Source organism: Hyla sarda, chromosome 12, assembly GCF_029499605.1.
Source record: "Hyla sarda isolate aHylSar1 chromosome 12, aHylSar1.hap1, whole genome shotgun sequence".
Classification (NCBI taxonomy): domain Eukaryota; kingdom Metazoa; phylum Chordata; class Amphibia; order Anura; family Hylidae; genus Hyla; species Hyla sarda.
The window spans coordinates 18,677,042-18,692,676 of NC_079200.1; positions in this window are offsets into that span (position 1 = coordinate 18,677,042).

Here is a 15,635-nt window from a genome sequence, read left to right on the forward strand (position 1 = left end):
ACTTAATATTAACCAACAGACCTGACCAGAGGGGGCGCCCTACTGGACTTAATATTAACCAACAGACCTGACAGAGTAACCAATGTGCAAGTAGAAGGACACCTAGGAAATAGTGACCATAATATAAACATTATAACTTGTTCTTCAATAAGGGAATCTCTCGAGGGGCCACAAAATCAATGAACTTTAGGAAGGCAAAGTTTGATCAACTCAGAGAAGCCCTTAACAATATAAAATGGGATAATGCCCTCAAAAACTAAAATACTGACACTAAATGGGAGACTTAAAAATATCTTACATTTTCACTGCAAGATGGGAATAAAAGGGGCATAAATAAAAGAAAACCAATATGGATGAACAAAAATGTTAAGGGGGCAATAAATGACAAAAATAAAGCATTTAAACTAGTGTTGCTCGCGAATATTCGCAATTCGAATATTATTCGCGAATATCGCATATTCGTGAATTCGCGAATTTCGCGAATATAGCGCTATATATTCGTAATTACGAATATTCGTTTTTTTTTTTTTTTTTTTCTTCACAGTACACATCACAGTGATCACCCCTCTCTGCTTCCAGCTTGTGTGGTGTAAATAAGGCTCTAATACTACTGTGTGAGACTGCCGTGCGAAAATTCGCATATGCGAAAATTAGTACTTGCTAATTTTCGTATATGCGAATTTTCGCGTATGCTAATTTTGTATATGCAAATTTTCACATATGTTAATTTTCGCATACGCGAAGTTTCGCATATGCGAAAATAAAACGAGGAGATAACGAATATGCGAATATTCGCGAATATATGACGAATATTCGTCCATATATTCGCGAATATTCGCGAATTCGAATATGGCCTATGCTGCTCAACACTAATTTAAACTACTAAAACAGGATGGCAGTGAAGAAGCATTAAAAAGCTATAAAGAAAAAAGTAAAATATGTAAAAAACTGATAAAAACTGCAAAAATAGAGACAGAAAGACTCATTGCCAAAGAGAGTAAAACTAACCCCAAAATGTTCTTTAACTATATAAATAGCAAAAAGATCAAAAATGAAAGTGTGGGCCCTTTAAAAAATGATGAGGAAGAAATTATAAATGGGGATCAGGAAAAAGCAAATATAAATATAAATTAAATATATTAAACAAATTCTTCTCCACTGTGTTCACCGAGGAAAATGAAATGCCAGGTGAAATACAGCGAGATAGGGTAAACTCCCCAGTACAGATCACCTGTCTAACCCAGGAAGAAGTACAGTGCCGCCTACAAAAAATCCAAATAGACAAATCACCAGGTCCAGATGGCATTCACCCCCGTGTTCTAAAGGAAGTAAGTAATGTGATAGACAGACCCCTATTTTTAATATTCAGGGACTCTATAGTAACAGGGACTGTTCCCCAGGACTGGTGCATGGCAAATGTGGTGCCAATATTTAAAAAGGGATCAAAAGGTGACCCCAGGAATTATAGACCTCTTAGTTTGACCTCCGTTGTATGTAAATTGTTTGAGGGTTTTCTAAGGGATGCAATTCTGGAGTATCTTAATAAAAATAAATGCATGACCCCATATTAGCATGACTTTATGGGGGATCGGTCCTGTTATACTAACCTGATCAGCTTTTATGAGGAGGTGAGCTTCAGACTGGACCAGGGTGAATCACTGGATGTCGTATATCTGGATTTTTCCAAAGCATTCGATACAGTTCCACATAAAAGGTTGGTGCATAAAATGAGAAGGTTTGGGCTGGGGGAGAATGTGTGCAAGTGGGTAAGTAACTGGCTCAATGATAGGAAACAGAGGGTGGTTATTAATGGTACTTATTCTGATTGGGTGACTGTTACTAGTGGGGTACCACAGGGGTCTGTCTTGGGTCCTGTTCTATTTAACATATTCATTAATGACCTTGTAGAGGGGTTGAATAGTAAAGTAACAATCTTTGCAGATGATACTAAACTCTGTAAAGCGGTAAACACTATAGAGGACAGTGCACTGTTACAAATGGATCTGGATAGGTTGGAGGTTTGGGCTGGGAAGTGGCAGATGAGGTTCAACACTGATAAATGTAAGGTAATACACATGGGGAAGAAAAATCCGGGCTGGGATTATGTATTAAATGGGAGAACACTTGGGACGACTGACATGGAAAAGGATTTAGGAGTCTTAGTTAATAGTAAATTTAGCTGTAGTGACCAGTGTCGGGCAGCTGCTGCCAAGGCAAATCATGGGGTGCATCAATAGGGGCATAGATGCCCACGACAAGGAAATAATTCTATCGCTGTACAAATCACTAGTCAGACCACACATAGAATACTGTGTACAGTACTGGGCACCAGTGTACAAGAAAGATATAGTGGAGCTGGAGAGGGTTCATAGACGGGCAACCAGAGTAATACGGGGAATGGGAGGACTACAGTACCCAGAAAGATTATCAGAATTAGGGTTATTTAGTTTAGAAAAAAGACGACTTAGGGGAGACCTAATAACTATGTATAAATATATCAGGGGGCCGTACAGTGATCTTTCCCATGATCTATTTATACTCAGGACTGTATCTATAACAAGGGGGCATCCTCTACGTTTAGAGGAAAGAAGGTTTCTACATCAGCACAGACGGGGGTTCTTTACTGTAAGAGCAGTGAAATTGTGGAATTCTCTGCCTGAGGAGGTGGTCATGGGGAACTCTGTGAAAGAGTTCAAAAGGGGTCTGGATGCATTTTTGGAGAGTAATAACATTACAGGTTATGGATTTTAGATTTATAGGGATAGAACATTGATCCAGGGATTTATTCTGATGCCATATTGGAGTCGGGAAGGAATTTTTACCTCTAGTATGATGGTTTTTTGCCTTCCTCTGGATCAACTCAGTAGGGACTCATTAGGGTTATAGGTTGTTGAACTTGATGGACTTTGGTCTTTTTTCAGCCTTATGAACTATGTTACTATGAAATGGATATATCACTTAAAGAGTATGGCCCCGGATCGGCTCAACAAATGGGTTTGATATAAATTTGTACATAGTTTAAATAAAGAATAATAAATGAATGGTAAGATATATCTCGGGAGAATAAGTTCATAGTGGAAATCATACACGGATTAGGAGATGCCAATTAATATAATAAGGTATTCATGAATAATAATAAGCACTATCCTTGTTATGATACTGTGGTAGCTTGGGGGGTGTAGGGTGAATAGGGTGTAGCTGTGCAGTGATGAAAGGGTGTAGCATTAACCCTTAACTGTCGTGACGCCAGGGTGCGGGTTCCTCCTCGTATATATATCCTACCGCCACCCGTCCCAGGAACGATAGGGAGGAATAAGGGATTGTCTACAACCAGAATTGTAGTAACTGGAAATAACTTTACTGGAAACTTTTTGCAGGATGAAATCAGCAAACAGTCTATACAGAGGACCAATATTTAGGCTCCTCACAGGTTGGTTGGGACCTTGTAGGGAATAAGCTTAGAGGCTTGTTTTACGCTGTTCCACTGAATTTAGGGGTTTGATTTAGGTTCAGTAGTCACGTAGGCTTTTAGGAGAGAGTTGGTTAAACTCACGGTTAGCAAGATGGCGAAGAGATAGGCTTCAGGCCTAATTAGTCTTGTAGATTTGCGCAGAGCTCCGCTCGCTGACATATCCCGGGGGAAAGAGAGCGATTATTGGGTAACAGCGCTAGTGTTGCTCGCGAATATTCGCAATTCGAATTTTAATCCCGAATGTCGCATATTCGCGAATTCGTGAATATAGCACTATATATTCGCAATTACGAATATTCGCTTTTTTTTGTTCGCAGTACACATCACAGTGATCATCCCTCTCTGCTCTTCGCATATGTGCATATTCGCGAATATTGAGCCCTCCCTTCTTTAATGGTATAGGGAACTAATGGGCTAGACAAGTGCATCAACTCTGTGACTTTTTGCCCGTTGAAACCAATAGGCCCATTGTGGTCTATAGGGATGTCATGGTATGTAAAACTGTAAGATAAGCAGGAGGGTCTCGGCAGTACAGTGTATGGGAGACCGTTCGGTGGTTCGAGTCCCGGGGTGGGACAGAGTGTTGTGGTTTGAATTTTTTATTTGTGATTGACAAATGTTGGTCAATTGGTAATTAAGAAAGCCTTTGAACCGTGGGAACTAGGTCAATTGGCAATTAACTGAGTGTTTGAACCGTAGGAACTAGGTTAATGGGGTACCAAATATGAGTATTGGGGTTAATTGAAACTGGATGTAATGTGTAAGGCTGGGTATGAATGAATGAATGGATGGGAGGTTAAGGAAGATAATGGGATATTTATCAATACCTGTGCAGAGTATAGGTTGCCCAGTTGCCCATAGCAACCAATCAAATTGCTTCTTTCATTTTTCAAAGGCCTTGTTAAAAATTAAAGCAGAAATCTGATTGGTTGCTATGGGCAACTGCACCACTCTTCCTCTACACTGGTTTTGATGAATCTCCCCCATAGAGGGAGATATATCAAAACCTGTCCAGTTGCCCATGGCAACCATTCAGATCATTTCTTCATTTTTCAGAGGCCTTTTCAAAAATGAAAGAAGCAATCTGATTGGTTGCTATGGGCAACTCAGAAACTTTTCCTCTGGACAGGTTTTGATAAATCTCCCCCCTAGGGGGAGATTTATCAAAACCTGTCCAAAGGAAAAGTTGTCCAGTTGTCCATAGCAACCAATGAGATTGCTTCTTTCATTTAGCAGAGGCCTTGTGAAAAATGAAAGAAGCAATCTGATTGGTTGCTTATCTTACAGTTTTACATACCGTGAGATCCCCATAGACCACAATGGACCTATTGGTTTCAGTCGGCAAAATGCACTAGCCCATTAATGCACTAGCCCATTAGTTCCCTATAAAGAAGGGAGAGCTTAATATTCGCGAATATGCGCCGCGATTTTCGCATATGCACCTAAATTTCCGCATTAAAAAGTAAAAAAGCGAATATAACGAATATGCGAATTTCGCAAATATATGACGAATATTCGTCCATATAGTCGCGAAATATTGCGAATTCGAATATGGCCTATGCCGCTCATCACTAAACAGCGCCCTTATATCTGAAGGGTCAGACTCAAAGCTTATTGGTTCCCCAAACCTGTCAGTCCTATCACAAAGGATTGTGGTACATCACATGACCTGAAAGGTCCTTAACTTTAGCATAACACATTTACTATAGATCACATGACCTAAGGTCCTGGAAGTAACCTTTATATAATAAAATATATACAATTTACACATTCAATTAAAGAAGGAAGAGGCGACTAGGGGTTATCCCATTAAGAGACTCCTATCAGGACGTAGAAACTTTGAGTTTGGGGATTTACAACACAAGGTACAGTACCATGTACGGTACCGGGACACCACATACCCCCTTACTTGAGATAAGTCGACCTCGACGACTGTCCCCTGAGACAGAGGGACGAAGTACTGAGAGTTCTTAGACAGTCCTGGGCATAAGTAGAAATTTCATTTTAGTCAGGCTGTATTAACACATAAGAAAAGAGTCCTTGCTTATGAGAAATGTCCTTGCAAGCTCTAAATAAATTATTATTATATATATTTTCATATTTTTATACTAACAAGATAATACTACATTACTTTAATGTACAAACATGAGGTATTAGTAAACTCACGAACAGGATTGTATTGTCCATGAATTCACGAACAGGATGACATTATTATGCATGAAATACATCCTAGTATACATTTACTTTTTTTTTTTTTTCCTTTGGGGTTTCTTTGACTTGACTAAACTGCTAGAAGTATGTATGCTAAGCTGAGAGTTACTACATACTAAGACATTAGAAATCTCATTTTACATTTTATTTTATACCACATTTGTTCCCTGTTACGTACACTGGTGATGTACTGGCTTGCCTGAGGCTGTCTGACCAATACCTGGCTACTAGGGTCTATTGGCTACATGCACTTATCCCTAGAACTCTTTCTAGATAACTCTGACATAGGTTACCTTACTGAATACGTATTTTACACTTAAGCTTACAGGGGCGCCTTCTGGCCAGGAAGAGCATCCTGAACACGTAGAAAAGAACAGAGAAACAAGTTAGTGCACAAACAGTGGTATGGAACTGAGCAATGACACGTTACAGTCCCTAAAGCTTTTGTGTTGAGTTTCTTGAATTTGTTTTGTGTACTGAAATGAGTATGAGGTAAGTACACTAGAGAGGTTATGATATGTACTATGTGTACATGTAACTATTAGGAAGTCAGTCTTGGTATCTGAGGGGTAGATTTCCTTATAAAGGTGTTAGCGAGTTGTGACATGAGTGTTACTCCCAGTGGAGCTGGGAGAGCCACCTATATACAGCTACTATAACACCCTTAAATTTTGGTGTACAGAGTTTGAAATCTCTGCACAAGAACTATTTACATTGGTTTAACCTTTTCATACATTTATTGAAGAACATAGAATTTACAGGTGCATTCACCTGGCAGTGAAAAATTAGCAAATTAGCTACACAAGGAAACAATATATGACTTTGCAGAGATATATATACATGTAAACAGACGCACAAGGATCAGCAGTCCACCTGTGCTAGGAGTCCACTAAACACGGCTACTACCACTTAGCCGGGCACACACTTACGAATCTCCTAAGGACCAGGAGTCTCTTGCCCAAAGGCCAGGTACAAACTTAGCGGTTACATTGCAGAACTGGAACTTTCATGGCATAGTCCTGCCAGGCATCATCTTAAACGTTGCACACAGTCTGTTGAGGACAAAGAAAACTAAACCACAGAAATTAGTGCAGCTTCACTTGAAACCCCTCCTGACACCCCACCCTCTCCTGATTGAACTCTTGCCCCTGTTAGGCTCAGGACGAGAGGAGGACCCTTTGACAGGGTTTATGGTCGTATCCCAGGCAACGTTGGTAAGCCTAGACTGAGATACGGAGGGATTGACGTTGACCATAAAATTAACAGCTGCTGCTGAAGATGCCTGGGGTGTAGATGTTGGTGCCCATTGATCCGGCCAAACCTCCTTAGTAGGAGTAGGGTGCGGCACTTTTGTAGGTGCCTGGTGGGCAGGCCAAACCTCCGGGCATGGAGTAGGCCTAGGCACAGTGGTTGGTGCCCACAGTTAAGGCCAAACCTCCTCAGTAGGAGTAGGCCTGGGCACTTTTTCAGGCTTGGTTGGGTGTGTTGGCCCTTTAAAGGAAGCTTGAGTGCGCTGGCCCTTTAAATGCAGCTTGACACTTTGGTACGCTGGCCCTTTAAGGTGAGCCTTGGCCTGCTGCAGCAGGGTGACTTGGGACAAGGGGATCTCTGGCTCTGGGCTGGAGGAGGAGGAAGAGGCAGCTTCCGCCGGAGTACTCACTGTTGATTCCTCCATTGGGATCTCAGACCAGGACCCCCATGTCCGATGGTGAGGGGACAGTCTTACCGGTGATGCCGCTCTGGATGTCCCTGGAGATTCCCCTTTCGGGGTAGCCGGCCACTCGTCGTCCTCGGGTAGCGGTAGTAGGTTGCAGGCCTCCTCGGCCCCGATGGACAACTGCTGCAAGTGATCGGCAAGATTCCGGAAAAGTTGCGCTGTGGCTGCGACAACTTTTCGCTGTTCAGGCGCCATCTTGTTACTCACTCCACGTGGAACGCTGCTCTCCGCCATGTCTGTACTCTCCTCTTCCTTGTGCAGACTGAAGAGGTCGCTGTGAAGTGCTCCTTTTTTCTTGGGCTTCTCCAAAATGGCTACCGACCGGAAGGACGTCATCGGTGCAGCCCCAACTTCCGGTCCCCCGGCAAACAACGTCAACGGCTTTAAGTTCCCTTTTGGCTGCGACACTTGTACTTGATAGCCACGCCCAGGGGTGGGTCATGGAGCAGCGCAGGCTTTCTTCGCGTGCTTTTCTGGTAGAAGATTAACCCCTGCAGTACTGAATGGCCCAGAGGATCCTAGCATGGCTTTGTTACGTACTTTACCCATTTTCTCAGCAAATAAATTTCGCCTCCCTCCCTTACTATTCGTGCGCACTTTTTACACACAGTAACATAAGCACAGTCCCGTTCACTTGTGTGCGCACATCTATTCGCAGCGTGCAAAGTCTTTTCACAGTACATTAAACACAGTCCTTTATGGGGGAGTACACTTTAAATGGTGGCAACAGCTGTAGGCACACACCCATATCCTGTTCATAAGACGCCAAAAAGCTATGTGGTAGCTTGGGGTGTGTAGGGTAAATAGGGTGTAGCTGTGCAGTGGTGAAAGGGTGTAGCATTAACCCTTAACTGTCGTGACATCAGGGTGCAGGTTCCTCCTTATATATATATATATATATATATATATACACACATATATCCTACCGCCACCCGTCCCAGGAACGATAGGGAGGATTAAAGGATTGTCCACAACCAGAATTGTAGTAACTGGAAATAACTCAGGAAACAGTCTATACAGAGGACCAATATTTAGGCTCCTCACAGGTTGGTTGAGACCTTCTAGGGAATAAGCTTTGAGGCTTATTTTATGATGTTCCACTGAATTTAGGGGTTTCATTTAGGTTCAGTAGTCACGTAGGATTTTAGAGCTGACACCCATAATGTGTTGGTGCACCATCTTGTCAGGTGTCAGCATTCCTAGATGAACAGTTTCCTGGAAAGTGGATTGGTCGTCGTGGGCCAGTTGAATGGCCCCCAGGGTCTCCCGATCTGACCCCCTTAGACTTTTATCTTTGGGGTCATCTGAAGGCAATTGTCTATGCTGTGAAGATACGAGATGTGCAGCACCTGTAACTACGGATACTAGAAGCCTGTGCTAGCATTTCTCCTGCGGTGTATATAGTAGTATATAGCAGTGTATACGGATACTGGAAGCCTGTGCTAGCCTTTCTCCTGCGGTGTTGCTATCAGTGTGTGAAGAGCGGGAGAAGAGGGTTGCATTGACAATCCAACACAATGGGCAGCACATTGAACACATTTTATAAGTGGTCAGAAACTTGTAAATTACTCATGAAAGAATAAAGTTACATTAAAACCAAGCACATCATTGTTTTTCTTGTGAAATTCCCAAATGAGTTTGATGTGTCAAATGACCCTCTTCCTATTGAAAAAACAAAAGTTGGATTCAAACTGGCCAACTTCAAAATGGCCGCCATGGTCACCACCCATCTTGAAAAGTTTCCCTCCTCACATATACTAATGTGCCACAAACAGGACGTTAATATCACCAACCATTCCCATTTTATTAAGGTGTATCCATAGAAATGGCCCACCCTGTAGAAATATAAGAGTTCAGACCTCAAGGAACAGTACCCAAATGTGGTAAATAGAGGATTGTCATTTGTACCCACAGTGAAGTTTAATTCCTTCCTGTGAGTCAAAGACATTAATATTTTCGCACGTAAACTCAAGTGGAGAAAATACTTTATAGTATCTAATTCAAGAATGGCAGAGGCTCAAGGTTTGGAAGCCAATGATGTTTCTGTATTCCAGGACATGGTCACACTCTCCAGGGAATCAAACCAAACAGAGGGACTGGGACCCTTTACATCACTCAAAGTCAAAAGTACAAAGGCACCCCCCATAGGGGATTATACCAAAATTGATACTTTTGTGGAGATAGTGACCAAGTCTCTGAGGAAATGAGAAACTAAAAACGTGAAACATGAAAATTTTACTTATGTGGAGAGACAAGCCCTGCTAAATCTGGAAAAGGATTCCTCCCTGGTCATAAAGCCATCCGACAAAGGAGGTAACATCGAGCTTATGACTAAGGAGGAATACAAAAAGATGTGCATGGAGATATTAAATCATCATGACTGTTATGAAAAATTGACACGAGATCCCACTAAAACATTCAGTATTGAACTGACTAATATCCTGCACTCTGCTAGGCAAAGACAACTAATTGACGAAGCAGAGTGGAGATACATGAGACCAGACTGCCCCAAAGTAGCCTCTTTCTATAGTATCCCCAAAATCCACAAGGGCACTTCCCCTTTAAGAGGGCGCCCCATAGTGTCAGGGATAGAGAGTCTTACCTCGAGCCCCAGCTAATATGTGGATATTATACTCCGTCCTTTTGTGTACGCCTTGCCCTCTTTCGTGACGGATACCATGGATGTTTTGAACCGTCTGGAGGGTCTGCACGTCGAGCAGAATACTTACCTGGCTTCCCTCGACGTGGAAGCCCTCTACTCATCCATCCCTCACAGGGAGGGCATTAAGCTCCAAATACTCCCAAGGGACTTCAATAGGCGCAGAAAGGATGAGGAGTTATAGATATATAAACGATAGCATTTATTTGCAGAACAACGCGTTTCGACGCCAGGACGGGCGTCTTTCTCAAGTTCTTAAACTTGAGAAAGACGCCCGTCCTGGCGTCGAAATGCGTTGTTCTGCAAATAAATGCTATTGTTTATATATCTATAACTCCTCATCCTTTCTGCGCCTATTGAAGTCCCTTGGGAGTATTTGGAGGTTGCTGTAACCATTACACCTATGTGGTGGCGGGACTGGCTGCATTTTGGAAACTCTTAACAGTGTTGTGCCTGGTATACTAGCACAACCTACCGGGTAAGCGCTTCCAGTAAACTACTGGGAATTCCAACTTGCCCGGTTAATGCACTATGGAGCGCTTCTTTTTCTTTTGTATTTGTCTAGGGAGGGCATTAAGACAGTGGAAATGTATCTACGGACCCGTGGTATCCAATACATGGAACATAATGGGTTTGTTCTTGAACTTCTCCAATTTATCCTTACCAGGAATTATTTTCTTTGAGGATACCACGTTCCTGAGGGGCATGGCTATGGGGAGTCCATGCGCCCCTAGCTATGCCAATCTATATCTTGGATTTTGGGAGGATACAGTGGTGTTCACCGAGGATATGTCACCATGGACCGGATCCATAAATTTATAATTTATGGATCCGGTACATAGATGATATTTTCCTCATCTGGAACTCCACAAAAGAATCATTTAATCAGTTTGTGGCACACTTAAATTCCAACCAGATGGGCCTCAGATTTACACATACAATTGATGAAAAAGAGCTGGTGTTTCTTGATTTAACCCCTTCATGACCCAGCCCATTTTCACCTTCAGGACCTGGGTATTTTTTGAAAATCTGACCACTGTTACTTTAAACATTAATAACTCTGGGATGCTTTAACTTATCATTCTGATTCCGAGATTGTTTTTTCGTGACATATTTTACTTTATGATATTGGTAACATTTCACTAATATTTGCATCCTTTCTTGGTAAAAAATCTTAAAATTTCATGAAAATTTTGCATTTTTCTAACTTTGAAAGTCTCTGCTTGTAAGGAAAAGGAATATTCCAAATAAATTATACATTGATTCACATATACAATATGTCTACTTTATGTTTGCATCAAAAAATGTAAAAGTTTTTACTTTTGGAAGACATCAGAGGGCTTCAAAGTTCCGCAGTAATTTTCCAATTTTTCTCAAGATTTTCAAAATCGTACTTTTTCAGGGACTAGTTCAGGTTGGAAGTGGATTTTAAGGGTCTTCATATTAGAAATACCCCACAAATGACCACATTATAAAAACTGCACCCCCAAAGTATTCAAAATGACATTCAGTAAGTGTTTTAACCCTTTAGGTGTTTCACAGGAATAGCAGCAAAGTGAAGGAGAAAATTCTAAATCTTCATTTTTTACACTCGCATGTTCTTGTAGAACCAATTTTTGAATTTTTACAAGGGGTAAAAGGAGAGAAATCACCCTAAAATTTGTAACCCAATTTCTCTCGAGTAAGGAAATACCTCATATGCGTATGTAAAGTGTTCGGCGGGCGCAGTAGAGGGCTCAGAAGGGAAGGAGCGACAATGGGATTTTGGAGAATGAGTTTTTCTGAAAGGGTTTTTGGGGGGCATGTCCCATTTAGGAAGCCCCTATGGTGCCAGAATAGTGGACCCCCCCACATGTGACCCCATTTTGGAAACTACACCCCTCGTGGAATTTAATAAGAGGTGCAGAGAGCATTTACACCCCACTGGCGTTTGACAGATATTTGAAACAGTGGACTGTGCAAATGAAAAATTGTATTTTCACAGACCACTGTTCCAAAAATCTATCATACACCAGTGGGGTGTAAATGCTCACTGTACCCCTTATTAAATTCCATGAGGTGTAGTTTCCAAAATGGGGTCACATATGGATATTTATTGTTTTGCGTTTATGTCAGAACTGCTGTAACAATCAGCCACCCCTGTGCAAATCACCTCAAATGTACATGGTGCACTCTCCCTTCTGAGCCTTGTTGTGCGCCCCCAGAGCACTTTGCGCCCACATATGGGGTATCTCCGTAGTTGGGAGAAATTGCATTACAAATTTTGAGGGTCTTTTTTCCCTTTTACCTCTTGTGAAAATGAAAAATGTAGGCAACACCAGCATGTCAGTGTAAAAAAAATGTTATACACTAACATGCTGGTGTAGACCCCAACTTCCCCTTTTCATAAGGGGTTAAAGAAGAAAAAGCCCCCCAAAATTTGTAAGGCAATTTTTCCCGAGTACGGCGATACCCCATATGTGTCCCAAAACTGTTGCCCTGAAATACGACAGGGCTCCAAAGTGAGAGAGCGCCATGCGCATTTGAGGGATTTGGGATTTGCATAGGGGTATTCTATGCCAATGATTCCCAAAAAGGGTGCCTCCAGCTGTTGCAAAACTCCCAGCATGCCTGGACAGTCAATGGCTGTCCGGCAATACTGGGAGTTGTTGTTTTGCAACAGCTGGAGGCTCCGTTTTGGAAACAGTAGCGTACCAGACGTTTTTCTTTTTTTTGGGGAGGGGGGCTGTGTAGGGGTATGTGTATATGTAGTGTTTTTTACTTTTTATTTTAGGTTAGTGTAGTGTAGTGTTTTTAGGGTACAGTCACATGGGGAGAGGTTCACAGCAAGTTTGCCGCTGGGAGTTTGAGCTGCAGCGCAAAATTTGTGCCATCTCAAACTTGCAGCACTCACTGTAAACCTCCGCCCATGTGAGTGTACCCTGTACATTCCCATTGGGGGGAGGGGGCAAACATCCAGCTGTTGCAAAACTACAACTTCCAGCATGCCTGGGCAGTCTGGGCATGCTGGGAGTTGTAGTTTTGCAACAGCTGGAGGCACACTGGTTTGGAAACACTAAGTTAAGTAATAAACTTTCAAGTGTTTTGCAACCAAACTTAGTGTTTCCAAACCAGTGTGCCTCCAGCTGTTGCAAAACTACAACTCCCAGCATGCATGGTCTGTCAGTGCATGGTGGGAGTTATAGTTTTGCAACAATTGCAACAGCTGGAGGCACTGAGGTAGGAAACGGACAATGTTTCCCAACTAGTGTGCCCCCAGTTGTTGCAAAACTACAACTCCCAGCATGCCCAGACTGCCCAGGCATGCTGGAAGTTGTAGTTCGGCAATATCTGAAGGATCAGATGTTGCCGAACTACAACTTCCAGCATGCTTGGGCAGTCTGGTATGCTGGGAGTTGTAGTTTTGCAACATCTGGAGGTCCACAGTTTGGAGACCACTGTATAATGGTCTCCAATCTGTGCTCTTCCAGATGTTAGAGAACTACAACTCCCAGCATGCCTGGACAGACTGAGCATGCTGAGATTTGTAGTTTTGCAACATCTGGAAGAGCACAGATTGGAGACCATTATACAGTGGTCTCCAAACTGTGGACCTCCAGATGTTGCAAAACTGCAACTCCCAGCATGCACAGAAAGCCAAAGGCTGTCTGGGCATGCTGGGAGTTGCAGTTTTGAAACTCTCAGAGGCAGCGGTGAGATCGCTTTACGGCGATCTCACTGCTGCCAATGAAGATGCCGCCCTGCTGCCGGAAACTCACCTCCGGGACGCACCACCCCCGGGACCGCCTGGAGGACGCCGCTCGCACCGGGACTGCTCAGGACACCGCATGGCTGGGTAAGTGACGCCGGGGGACTGGTCAGGGACACTTAGCAGAGCGGTGTGTGTCCCGATCCCCGTGATCAGGACTCACACACTGCGCTGCTAAGTATTCTCATAGCGAAACGCTGCTATCAGCTAGTCAGATTTGACTAGCTGATAGCAGCGATCTCTGGGGGGGTGGGGGATGAAACCCCCCGTGGTCGCATGGAAAGATGGCTGGCTATCAGTGATAGCCACCATCTTACCGGGCGCTGCGGGATGCCGCGAGTCACGGCAAAAATGTTCATGACGTACCTGTATGTCATGGGTCGGGAACACCTTCCCACTCATGACGTACAGGTATGTCATAGGTCGGGAAGGGGTTAAAGATAGCCATAGGGGAGGATAATCAAATAGTCACATCCTTATATCGCAAAGAAACTGCCACAAACACACTACTCGAATGGGGGAGCTGCCATCCACCCCCTTTGAAATTTGGTATTCCCATAGGGCAGTATTTGCATGTGCGACGCAACTGCTCCACAATAGACAAATTTAAGATCAGGGCAAATGAGTTACGTATCAGGCTTAAAAATAGGGGATACCCTAATAGGGCTCTTAAAAGAGCTTATCATAGAGCTCTGTCTAGCAATAGAATTGATCTGCTCAGCCCTAAAATTAAAAAAGTTCAAGAAGATACATCGATGTGGGTAATAGGTACCTACGATGAAAGGGCAAGTGAGATCAGGGACATCCTGACATCCTTTTGGGACATCCTTAAATCGGATGAGAGTGTCTCTGATCTCATTCCTGATTTTCCAATAATTAGATACAGAAAAGGAAAAAATTTAAAAGATCATCTCACACATAGCTATCCAACTCCAATAAAAACTACCACATGGTTAACCAATAAAACAGTAGGGTGCTATACTTGTAGTCATTGCTCAATTTGCCCCTACGTTTTGACTGGTAAAAAATTCAAGAGTGAAGTGACAGGTGACTTCTTTGAAATGAGACATTTCGCTAACTGTAGCAGTTTGGGGTAATTTATCTTTTAATTTGCCAATGCCCTAAAAACTATGTAGGTGAGACCTTTCGCCCTTTTAAAAAACGCATTCAAGAACACTTGGGTGACATCGCTAATGAACGGAATACCCCTGTGGCTATTCATTTCAAGAAACACCATCAGAGTAACTGTTCAGGATTAAAAGCACAGGTTCTAGAGGTAGTGGCCCCCCCAAAAAGAGGGGGCAAATGGGATAGGTTACTGCTTCAGCGTGAAGCTGAATGGACCTATAGACTACAGACAGTCAAACTGCATGGTCTGAATGATTTCATTTCGTATACCAGCTTTTTATAAAGTATGCTATAAGCATGCTCGGACCTTTTTAAATTAAAACACAAAATTAATTAAACATGTTTAAATAACATCTAATATTTAAAATCAAAAACTATAAACACTATACAGTAACCCCCCGACCTGCGATGGCCCCGACATATGATAAAATCGACATACGATGCTTTTATATGTCGGGGCCATCGCATTAACTGCTATCTGACAGCGCAAAATGCTTAAGCTGCTGTCGGATAGCAGTTTAAGCATCCCGGGCAGGTTCGCTTACCTATTCTTGCTGCTCGGGTCCACTTCGCGATCCTCCGGCGTCTTGCGCATCTTCTCCAGGGTCCGGGCCTCGCTTTCCAGCTTCGTTATTACGTCACTACGCACGCCGCGCCGGCGCAGCAGCGTAATAACGTCACCAGAAAACGAGGCCCGGAC